The 12622-nt window shown below is 50.2% G+C and overlaps 1 protein-coding gene across 2 annotated transcripts in view; it reads right to left on the reverse strand.

Moving 5' to 3' along the window:
• The window catches only part of TNK2 (tyrosine kinase non receptor 2), a 39491-nt gene extending 28274 nt beyond the window's left edge, over nucleotides 1-11217 (reverse strand). For both annotated transcript variants that reach the window (XM_070509082.1, XM_070509063.1), the window contains exon 1: nucleotides 10952-11217. The gene's annotated coding sequence lies outside the window, so the exon portion shown is untranslated. The remainder of the gene's footprint in view (nucleotides 1-10951) is intronic.
• Between the last annotated feature and the right edge of the window lie 1405 nt (nucleotides 11218-12622).

The raw sequence follows: 12622 nt of genomic DNA on the forward strand, positions 1-12622 counted from the left end.
GACAGCTCCACCAGGAGGATGCACAGGTACCACAAATTCCACATGTCCAAACTGAGCTCATCATCACCCCCTTAAACTCAGCTCATGCATGCTCCTGTTTCCTGACTGAAAAAATCACAAGCCAACACCAGCCCCCAGGCTAGAAACCTCACCCCTGACCGCCCACCCATAATCCCCTACTTTCCCCACTGGGCAGGCCACAAAATCTTGTTGTTTCTGCCTCGTTATTCCTTCCATCAATACCATTGGGATCAAGAGTCAAACACACCTTGGCTGAAATCTTGGCTCTGTCACTTTCTAGTTGGGCACCTTTGGGCAAATGACTTAACCTCTAAGCCTCAACTGCCTCATCTGTAAAATGGGCACAAATAGTACCTCTTTCTAGAGGGCAGATTCAGTGAGGTCACGAGTAGTTAGGAGAGCACCTGGCACATGGCTGCCTACTGCTATTCTTGTCATCCGAACACAGACCTGAAGTCCTTCCCTGCTTACATCCTTCCGAACTCCTCACTGAGCCAAATACAAAGGCTTCCAGGATCCACTCCTTGCTTCTTTGTCCACCTCCACCTCCTATCATTTCCTTCAAATGTCTCCATGTTCCAACCAAGTCAAATACTTGCCTTTTCCTAAACACACCCTCTTCTTTAATTTTAATGTCTCTGAGCTATTCTCTTTGTTATACCCCTTTTCTTGGTCTACATGATGTACTACACACCTCTCAAAACCCAAATCAAATGTCATCTCCTCTGTAAATTCCCATTTCCTACCCCCATATGGTTATTTTTACCATGTTTCCCATGTTATTTTATTAAAATAATGTTTGAAAACAAGAGCGGTATAAACATATTATAGTACATGTGGAAAATAGCCAAAAGAATTAAAATTTTTTTAATTATCCATCATGCTCTGATCCTTAAATGGTCTTTATTCTGGCAACACTCTGTATTAATACATAATCCTATTGAGGGAGCCCTATGCAGACACCTCTATTGTGGTTTGCACATTATAAAGTAACTAACCATCTGTTTATATCTGTCACTTTGCAGGCACCTGGTCAAGAGAGTTTGCCATCATACTTCCAGGGAATACCAGGAATAAGCCTGGCTTTGCTCCCCACCCCAGTATTTCTAACCCAGAAAAGAAAGCACATAATGAGAAGAGGGGTTGCCGATCTTATTATGCCACTCCTGTCTCCAGACCCACTAAGCTACTTTGTTCCCACAAAGCCGTTTCAGCCCCAGGGACAACACGACCAGTCCCTCAGGCAGAGGGAGAGCCTTGAATCGGCCTTCCCCACGAAGGCCGCCCTCTTGTCAGACTCTGCAGGGAGAGCTGGAGTACAGGATAGCACAGGGCTGATGCAAAGGAGGTCTGGTTTGTGAGACATCCCAGCCTTGCCAAGAGAGAAGGGGACGGGGGAGTGGCAGGGTCGAAAGGCAGGGCGCAGAAGCAGAGGCAGACATACCCTGTCCCACACACAGGGTCCCTCCTACATCTCATCTCCTTCAACTCCCATGGAGAAAGAGGTGTAACTTTCCGAGAGGAAAGGAACAGATCTGACTAAACAGCACAACACAGACCCGCACTGAACTCAATACCTCCCCATGTACCAACTTGCTCTTGAAAGTATTTTGTAGTTGTTTCAAGCTCCGCGCTAAAGACTGCCGTGCCACCCCTGACACCCAGAGAAAGGACACTGAGAGCCCTACCACATTCCTGGAGCATCCCTCTCCTGCACACAAACGCCACTTGTGTGTGACAGGACAAATTCCTGCAGCTGTCTGGGTCCTGTGCACATGCACACCAGGCATGCCTGGGTGCCAGGGCTGGAACGCAGGGCACTGCAGAGAGCTGCCTCTCACCAGCCCTCTGGCCCAGGCATCACCACGGCACCGAGGCCCAGCAGTGACTCCCAGAAGGGAAGAAGGATGCAGTCCAGCTCCCAGCAGCCACACACTCCCGAAGCTCTTCCAGGGCTGGGCAGAGACGGCCCAGCTGGTCACCCTGCCTGCTGGCTCAGGCCTCAGCCCACCCCACCCCCTCAGCAAAAGCCTACATCTGAAGGGGCCTATTGTTGGGCTCTGGAGGTGGAGTGGGAAAGAAGTCAGAGCTGTGAATTGGACAGCATTTACTCTGCCAGACAGACTGCTCATCCCCTTGGGACCACATCCATACCAGAATACCCAGGAGCTGGGAACATCCAGCGCAGGGCAGGCTGCAGGGCCCAGGAGTGGAAAGCCCAGGGCACCTGGAAGTGAGAGAAATGTCAGGGCCTTCAAGATACTCAAGATACCTTAAATCCCACTGTATCTTGCCCAGCCATTTTACCAATAAAGAAACTGAGACCCTGAAAGGGGAAGGAAGTTCCCCTCGCCCTGGTCTAAAGCACTTAAAAAGCTGTCACAGGGAGGGGCTGGCCCCGTGGCCGAGTGGTTAAGTCCGCGCGCTCCGCTGCAGGCGGCCCAGTGTTTCGCTGGTTCGAATCCTGGGCGCGGACATGGCACCGCTCATCAAACCACGCTGAGGCAGTGTGCCACATGGCACAACTAGAAGGACCCACAACGAAGAATGTACAACTATGTACTGGGGGGCTTTGGGGAGAAAAAGGAAAAAAAATAAAATCTTTAAAAAAAAAAAAAAAAAGCTATCACAGGGAATGAATCCCCAGGAGCTGGCGGAGATCAACAATTCAGAGTGATGGTGATTCTGATCTGGCCATGGAGGGGCAGCCCTGCCAAGGTCAGGACCTAGTAAAGGTCAGGGGCACGGAGCCCCTGCCTCATTAGGAGACACAGCACATAGGGGACCAGCAGAGAGAGGAACTCAGTGTCTCACGTCCAGCTGAGGCCCTTGGCTCGGGGGCTCCCAGGAGGTACAGCTGCTGAAGGGAGGGACCAGGCCAAATCTCGCACCCCGCCCTGTCTTCAGTCACTCACCATGTACCTACCACGCGCTTACCCTGTGCTAGGGTTTGGGGGAAACAGGAAGGAGAAGTCACGGTCTGGATCCCCAAGAAGACACTATGTGCAGGTTCTTTACTAAAAGCTTTATTTCACTGACTGATTAAAAAACCCCGCTTATTACCTTACATTATCCCGTTTTGCAGATGAGGAAACTGAGGCTCTGGAGACATGACCAGGGTCACCCAGAGAGGAAGAAATGAAGCCAGGATTCAGTCCAAATACAACTGTGCACTAAATTGCTTAGCTCAAGGATGTGGGCCATTAGGGTAGAGCTGGAGTCTTACATGTTAAATATCTACTGAATACTGGATGAATTCATGGATTCTGTGAGGAAGCTTGAGAAGGAACAGAGGTTCCAGGAAAAGACAGTAAATTGCACACGTGAACATAATTTTACTCCTTCCCCAAGCCCCACCAAAACTACAATTTATAAAAGAGAAATGTTTTGAATGTCAGAAGTCCCTAAGTAAGGAGACGACCACAGCAAAACTGGAAGCTAGAAAGGACATAGGCTAGTGACAAGTGACAGCAGAGCTGACAAAATCACACATCCCAAGGGGAGAGGCGCCTGACTCACCCCACAGAATCCTGAAAAGCCTAAGAACCGGCAGCGCCAGAAACCTCTAGGAGAAGAAGAGGCGACAGAGGGAAGGGCTAAAAATACAGTGGATTAGTTAGAAGCTCTTTAAGCAGCAGTAAGACCCCCTGGACTCCCTCCCCAGAACAAACCCACTGGGTGACTGCCCCTCTGCCACCCTGCAAAGGCCAGGGATTTCCCTAGAAAGGATAAACGGAAGGTCTCTGGACTGGCACAGCAGGCATGGTTGAGAACGGGGGTGCCAGGCCCCAAACAAGAAGGGAAAGCAGGGGCCGGCCCCGTGGCCGAGTGGTTAAGTTCGTGTACTCCACTTTGGCGGCCCAGGGTTTCGCCAGTTCGGATCCTGGGCACAGACGTGACACCGCTCATCAAGCCATGCTGAGGTGGCGTCCTACATACCACAACTAGAAGGACCCACAACTAAAAATATACAACTACGTATCGGGGGGCTTTGGGGAGAAAAAGGAAAAACAAAATCTTTAAAAAAATTCTTTTTAAAAATTAAAAAAAGAAGGGAAAGCACCCACAGATGTTGAGACCCCAGCCCCCTTCTCTACTTGCTCCAGGAACATGGAGCCAGGCCTCCAGCTCCAGGCAGGAGACAAGAGTGTCTTTTCTGGGGCCTCTGACCAGGCCAGGAAAGATATACAGACACCAACATTGGGAGTTTCCAAAAAATGGTCCATCCAGGTCATGATACAAAGAAGCTCCATCAAAGGGGCCAGCCAGCACTGTAGCCCCCATCCTCAGTCAAGAGCAAACCACAGAAGGTTACCAGACCCCGAGGAACGCCTCTGACATGGAAGAGAGAGCAAAACATGCAGAAAAAAGCAACCGAGAGGAAAGAGACCACGCAGGGAGGAGATTTCAGACAGAAACCACTCACTGAGATCCTTGAGAGACAAGATGTTGAATCCACAAAAGAAGAACAGGATATTATTTTCTTTTAATTGGGGGAACAAAACAATTACAAATATGACAGAAGACCTAAAAAATTCACCCCACCCCATCCAGCAAAATCTGGCCCACAGCAGGTGCTTCTAAATATCTATTGAATGGACAAAAGGTAGTGTTTCTCAAACTTCAATGCACATACAGATCACCCGAGGAATAGAGAGAGAGAGTCGGAACAGAAAAAACATTTGAAGAAATAATGGCTGAAATACGCTCACAGATTCCAAAAGTTCAATGAATTCCAAGCATAAGACACGTGAATAAAACTACACCAATGCACATCGTAATCAAATTGCTGAAAATAAGTGATAAAGAGAAAATCTCAAAAAGTAGCTAGGGATGGTAAGGGAGACATTACACACAGAGGAATAAAGATAAAGATGAGGGGCCAGCCCCGTGGCCAAGAGGTTGGGTTCGTGCACTCCGTTTCAGCGGCCCAGGGTTTTGCTGGTTCAGATCCCAGGTACGGACATGGCACCGCTCATCAGGCCATGTTGAGGCAGCGTCCCACATAACACAACCAGAAGAACCTACAACCAGAATATACAACTATGTACTGGGGGGCTTTGGGGAGAAGAAGAAGAAGAAAGAAAGAAAGAAAGAAAAAACGAAGACTGGCAACAGGATAACAGCTCAGGTGTCAATCTCTAAAAAAGAAAAGATAAAGATGACAACAGATTTCCCACAGAAACAACAGAACTGAGGAAACAGTGGCACAACATCATTAAAGTTCTGAGGGAAGAAAACTACTGACCTAGAATTCTATTGGAATTATCTTTTAAAAATAAAGGCTAAATTTGGTTTTAATAACAAGTAATTTTATTTGTAAATAAACTTTTCCTTAAGATTGGCCCCAGAGCTAACAACTTGTCAATCTTTTTTTTTTTTTGGTTGCTTTTTCTCCCCAAATCCACCCAGTAGATAGTTGTATACTTTTAGTTGTGGGTCCTTGTAGTTGCGGCATGTGGGACGCCGCCTTAACATGGCCTGATGAGTGGTGCCATGTCGGCGCCCAGGATCCGAACCAGCGAAACCCTGTGCCGCCGAAGCGGAGTGCACGAACTTAACCACTCAGCCACGGGGCGGCCCCTGTAAATAAACTTTTTAAAGATACAAAAGCCGAAAGAATTCATCACCAGCAGACCTGTGCTACAATAAATATTAAAGGAAGTCCTTCAGATAGAAGGAAAGTAACACCATACAGAGAATATAGACAGTACAACCAGGCAAGAAATACAGGCATAAAGGTCAAAAAGGAAGTAAAACTGTCTTTATTAGCAGATGCCATGACAGTCTATGTATATAATCCAATGGAAGCTACAAAAAAACTACTAGAGTAAGTCAGTTCAGTAAGGTGGCAAGGTTCAAGGCCAACAGAGAAAAATCAATTGCATTTATATATACTAACAACAAACAATTGGAAACCGAAATCCAAAAACAATACCATCTTATAGCAGCATTACTGACAATAGCCAAAAAGTAGAAGCAACCGTCAATGCATGAATAGGGAAACAAATGTGGTATGTTCATACAATAGATTATCATTCAGCTTTAAAAAAGAAGTATATTCTGATACACGCTACAACACAGACAAACCTTGAGCACACTAGGGTAAGTGAAAAAAGCCAGTCACAAAAGGACAAATACTGTATGATTCCAATCCTATAAAGTATTTAGAGTAGTGAAATTCAGAGACAAAAAATAGAATGTGGTTGCCAAGGGCTGGGAGGACGGAGGACTGGAGAGTTATCGTTTAATAGGTACGGAGTTTCAGTTTTGCAAGAAGAAAAAAGTTCTGGAGATGGATGGTGGTGATGGTTGCACAACAATGTGAATGAAACTACGCTACTGAACTGTACACTCAAAAATGGTTAAAATAGTAAGTTTTACGTTATGTATATTTTACAATTAAGATAAATGAATTTTTTAAAAATAAAAAACCAAATACTATTAAAAAATACCACTTACAATAGCATCAAAAAATATGTAATGCATGGGGCTGGCCCTGTGGTATAGTGGTTGGGTTCAGCGTGGTTTGCTTTGGCGTCCCAGGTTTGCATGTTTGGATCCCAGGCGCAAACCTAACCCTACTTTGTTAGCCATGCTGTGGCAGTGACCCACAAATAAAGTGGAGGAAGACTGTACAGACGTTAGCTTAGGGCCAATCTTTCTTAAGCAAAAAAAAAAAAAAAGAGGAAGATTGGCAACAGATGTTAGCTCAGGGCTAGTCTTCCTCAGCTTAAAAAAAAAATGCAATACTTAAGGATATATCTGACAAAAGATGAGAAGGATCTGTACACTGAAACTACAAAACATTGGTGAAATTCTTAAAAATCTAAATAAATACAGAGACATATGTTGTTCATGGGTCAGAAGGTTCCATACTGCTAAGATGTCAATTCTCCCCATATGTTTTAAAAAAATTTTTCCTTCTTCTCCCCAAAGCCCTCCCAGTACATGGCTGTATATTTTAGTTGTGGGTCCTTCTAGTTGGGGCATGTGGGATGCTGCCTTAGCATGGCTTGATGACCAGTGCCAGGTCCGCACCCAGGATCCAAACCGGCGAAACACCAGGCCACCAAAGCAGAGCGCACAAACTTAACCACTTGGCCACGGGGCCGGCCTCTCCCCATACTGATCTATAAATTCAATGCAATCTCAATCAAAATCCCAGCAGGCTTTTTTGTAGAAATTGATAAATTGATTCCAAAATGCATATGGAAATGCAAAGAACCTAGAATAAATAAGGCAATTTTGAAAAGGAAGACCAAAGTTCAAGATGTTACCTTGATTTCAAGAGTTACTATAAATCTACAGTGATCAATAGTGTGGTACTGGGCTAAAGAGAGACAAATAGATCAACAGAACAAAAGAGAGTCCAGAATTAGATCTACATATATACAGACAACTGATTTTCAACAAAAGTGCAAAGGCAATTCCATGGAGAGACAAGACTTTTCAACAAATGGTGCTGGAACAACTGGATCTCCACCTGGAAAAACCTGAACTTTAATTCATACATTGTACAATATCTAAGAATTAACCCAAAATGGATCATAGACCTAAATGTAAAATCCATAACTAGAAAACTTCTGGGAGAAAACCATTGTGCTTTGGGTTAGGCAAAGATTTCTTAGACATGACACCAAAAGCACAATCCAATAAAGAACAAGGCAGTAAACTGTAGCTCATTAAAATTTAAAACTTTGGCTCTTCAAAAGACACTTAAGGGAGCCAGCCCTGATGGCCTAGCAGTTAAAGTTCACTGCACTCTGTTTCGGAGGCTTGGGTTCGGTTCCCAGGTGCAGAACCACACCACTCGTCTGTCAGAAGCCATGCTGTGGCGGCGCCTCACACAGCAGACCTAGAAGGACCTATAACTAGAATATACAACTATGTACTGGGGCTTTGGGGAGGAAAAAAAAGAGAGGAAGACTGGCAACAGATGTTACTCAGACTGAATCTTTCACAGCAAAAAAAAAACCCCAAAAAAACAAAAAAACCACACTGTTAAGAGAGTTAAAATGCAAGCCAGAGACTGGAAGAAAATATTTGCAAATCACATATCCAGTAAAGAGCTTGTATCCAGAATATATAAAGAACTCTCAAAATTCAATATGAAAAAAACCCCACACAATTAGAAAATGGGTAAACAATTTGAACAGACACATCACCAAAGATACACAGATAGCAAAAAAGCACATGAAAAGATGCTTAACAACATTAGTCATTAGGAAAATACAAATTGTGACCACGAGATACCACTATAGACCTATTAGAATGTCCAAAATTAAAGAGATTGATCATAGCAAGTGCTGACAAAGAAGTGAATGAACTAGAACTTTCATGCACAGCTGGTGGGTATGCAAAATGGTACCAGCACTTTGAAAAACAGTCTGGCAGTTTCTTTAAAGTTAAATGGACACCTACCATATGATCGAGCCATTCCGGTCCTAAGGATTTAGAAATCTAAGAGAAATCATATGTCCATGCACAGACTTACACAAATGTTCACAGTAGTTTTACTTGTAATAACCGAAAACCGAGAACAACCCACCAACAGGTGAATGGATAAACAGACTGTGGTATATACACACAACATACACACAACTACCCAGCAATAAAAAGGAGTGAGCCATAGACACACACGGCATGGATGAAGCTCAAAATAATTATACTGAGTGAAAAAGCCAGGCAAAAAAGGAGTACATGCTGTATGATTCTATTTACATAAAATCCTGGGAAATGCAAACTGATGTATAACAACAGAAAGCAGACAGTCTGTAAACTGGGGAAGGGAGATGGCAAAGGAGGGATGGAATGGAGGGATTACAAGGGGGCACGAAAAACTCGGGGGGCTTGGGAATAATAGGTATACTCATTATCTTAATTGTGGTGGTAGTCTTACATATGTCAAAACTTATTAAATTATGTTTTAAATATGTTTCCTTTACCATATGTCATTATACCTCAATAAAGCTGCTATCAAGAACAAAAACCAGGGCCAGCCCTGGTGGCCTAGTGGTTAAGCTTGGTGTGCTCTGCTTTGGCAGCCCGGGTTCAGTGTCTGGGCACAGACCTACACCTCTCGTCTGTCAGTGGCCATGCTGTGGTTGCTGTCGTGGAAGCTCACATACAAAAAAAGAGGTAGATTGGCAACAGCTGTTAGCTAAGGGTGAATCTTCCTTAGCAAAAACAAAAACAAAAAAGCACTTCATTTTCCAGAATAAAGTACAGGCCAGGGGGGTAGTCATGGGCTTAGGGGCCAGAAGAAAAGGTCTGGAAGCACTGAGCCCTCCTCCCCAACATCTGCCAGCCAGGGTTCCTGGGAAGGTGGGCACCAGACTGGTAAAGAAGGGTCTGAGCCCTCTAGATTCAGGACACTGTAGGGAAACCCATGGCCCCCTGCACAGATGAGGAACTGAAACCCAGAGACTTGATCTTGCCCCAGGTCACACAGCTAGTCAGCCAGTCTAAACCTAGATCTGTCAAAGTCCTTCTCCTCTTCATTTACCACAAATTCAAAAAAGTCAACCTGAAATAGAGTGAGGATGAGTGCTTGTGTTTATGTGTTAAGAACAGACAATTCTCTCCATTGAAGTCAGAGAGCCAGAACCAGTCTGGCCATCCCAGAAGAGCCAGGCACCGTGGACACAGCAGCTGAACTTCTGGTGCATGAGTGTTTGGAGTGGCAGTGTGACAGGCAGGCGTGGGATGAGGCTGACAGTCAGGTTTGGGTTTGCATGAGGAGCAGGCTAACCGGCTCCTCCAGCACAGTCCCAGCGGCTGCCACCACCACTCCCCCTGTCCCAACACGAGAGGACTATCTCCACCCAGTCTGGTTCGGACAGTGGTCTGGGGCCATGTGACTCAGGGCCACAGCTTGGGCTGGGGCAGAGATGGGTCCCAGCTAAGACCCTGAGGCAGGCAGCAACTCTGCACCCACCCCACCCAAGAGCTAGGAAGCAAGAACCGGGACAGTGCCAGGTAAGAGGTGAACAGCCCTAGGAGGATGAGGCCCACAGGCTGGCCAACCAAGCCACTCTGAGCCAGGAACGAGCAGGCCTGGCACCCAGGCTATGAGGGAGTCAGCAGGAAGCCAAATCCAGCTCCCGTCCCTGTAAGCCCCACCTCTCGGCTAGGCTTGGAGCTGGCCCTGGCTGGTACAGAACCCATGATGCCATGACTGCCCATCAGTCCACCTCTACGGGGTGGGGCTGAGGTCTGCGCCACAGAGGATGCCCAGAGTCCAGCAGTGCAGATACCCCACCCCCCCAACCTCTTTCAGGTTGGGGTTCTGAAAGCCCACAGGAGACAGAGCCCTTACGGGTAGCTCTCCGCCCTTCTGCCCACTATGCATCCTTGGCTCTGGGCCCACGGTGTTAATCAGCTATGACAAGAAGGTGTGGCGGGAGCACGTCAGGCTCGTGCCCAAGTCTCTGGCTGCCACACTGACATCTCAGCTCATGTGGCCAAAAGGGTTACGAGATAAGGTGCTGTTAATGCGGTGCTACCCCTTCGCTTTTCTGGAATGTGTTTTGAGAACCTGAGACAACTTGCTCTGATTGCACCATCCCAGCTATGGCACGGAGGCACCCTATCTCCAGGGGCAGGCGGGGGAGGGGCGGCTACCTCCTCTGCAACCACAGCCTGGGGCTACCTCTCCCTTCTGCCCAAGCCTGGCAGCTGCCCAGACAGTCTCACCTCCAGTCTAGACTCTAAGGAAATGCCCCATCACTCCACTTGGCATCCACAGTACTAGGGGGAAGGGTCCTGCCCCGCTGTTGAAAACTGCACGGCTTCCTCCCTGCCCAGTTTTAAACACCGGGGAGTGAACAAGGGCAGTGCGGAGCGAGACCACCCCTTCCTGAGGTAACTGCAGCCCCTTCTTCCAAACGCACCAATTCCAGCTGAGAAGAGAGCTGGGCTTCCTTACCTGCCGCCTTCTGCTGCCTTCCTGTGGACACAGCTTCGAGGATGTCCACGCTGAGGTGGCAGAAGAGGATCCAGCAGGACACACCTTGCTCTGGGGCTTCCCACGCTCCCAGGTTCACAGCGCTCTTCTGCTCCCCACTCCCCAAACCCCTACATCCTGTGCTCCCCACGGCCGTGGAGCGACCTGGCGCTGGGCAGCCGGTCTGTGGGTTACCACCTCCTCCGCCGCCTTCGCCTCCGGATCCTGTGCCCCTCAGGGGGCCCCCCTCCCTCCTGAGACCCCTTCTCGTCCAGGTATGTTTCCTGGACAGCCCGCACCACCTGTCCTTCCTGCACCCCGGGCAGCCAATTTGCTTCCTGCACCCCGGGGCGCCCTTCCCCCTCAGGCCCCCGGGGCCCCACAGGCCGGGCCCTCCCCACCAGCTCCAGTCTCCCGCGGCGTGCAGGGGCCGCTCCCAGGACCACCGCCTCCCGTCGGAGGTGCACGCAGCTTTCCCAGTACTGCGCCCCCTGCTCCCCGGAACTTTCGAGCCCCTCCCCGCGCTCCCAGGAGCGATCCCCGAACTCGGAGGGCTGCTCGGGCTGCTGCAGCAGCCTGCGTGGGCTCCCCTCCCCCCGCTCCTGCACCCCGGCGCGGGCCTCCCCCCGCTCCTGCACTGCGGGGCTGCCTCCCCCCTTCTCCTGGTGCTGCTTGCGGGGCCCCAGCCCCTCCTCCTGCACCACAGGCCAGCCCGCGGAGCCCGTCCACAGCGGCGAGCGCCTCCAGTCCGCGCGGTCCGGCGGCCCCCACACCACCCCCAGGCTGGGCTCGTGGCCGCGGCCGCCCCGCTCCTGCACCCCCGAGCCCACGCCTCCCTCCTCCTGCACGGCCGGACCCACGCCCCCCTGCTCCTCCACGCCGAGCTTCAGCCCGCGGAGCTGCTGCGGGCCCCAGCTGAGAACCCCGACCCGCTGCGGCTGCTGCTCCGGCAGCGCGGGGCTGAGCCCGCCGCGCTCCTCTTGCGCTTCGGGCCGCCGGCCCTCCGCCTGTACCGCCCAGCGCACTCGCTTGCCCCCCAGAGGCCGCGCGGTCCCGCCCCTCCAGATGGTGCTGCCCTCGGCGCCCGCTCACACCGCCCCCCGCCCGGCTCCTTCCGCCCCGTCCCCCGGGGGAGGGGGCCGCGGGGTGGCGCGCCCTCCGGCTCCGCCGCCGCCCCCTACGTCCCGGGCCCGACTCCCCGCCCTCGCCTCCGGGCGTCGACGTCCGCCCGCCGGGCGCCGCGCACCGCGCCGGCCCCCGCAGGTGCTGCGGCCCCGCGCGCCGGCCCGCGAGCCAGGAGCGCCCGCCCTCCCGCCGGAGTTCCTGGAGCCCCCCTGCGCCTGCGCCGCCCGGGGGGGTGGGGCCCGGCGGGGCCGGCCCGCCCTCTTAAAGGGCAAGGTCTCGCTTACTCCTCCCCTTCTCTCCTGAGTCCCTCTACCGCTCCCACTTCTTCATTCCATCCCCACCTCCCCACCTCAGGCCCTCCTTGAGCCTTCCTGTGCTGCCAAGGGGAGAAGAGGTGAAGCAGAAGGCAGGGCGTTCACACTGAGACTGTGCAGTCACCCGACCCAAGGGAGGAGTACTGAAATAGGAGTCTCCAATTCTGACCAACAGTTCAGCTGCTGCTGACTCGCGTGCAGCAGTGTAAAAACT

Source organism: Equus asinus, chromosome 5 (genome assembly GCF_041296235.1).
Source record: "Equus asinus isolate D_3611 breed Donkey chromosome 5, EquAss-T2T_v2, whole genome shotgun sequence".
Taxonomy (NCBI): Eukaryota; Metazoa; Chordata; class Mammalia; order Perissodactyla; family Equidae; genus Equus; species Equus asinus.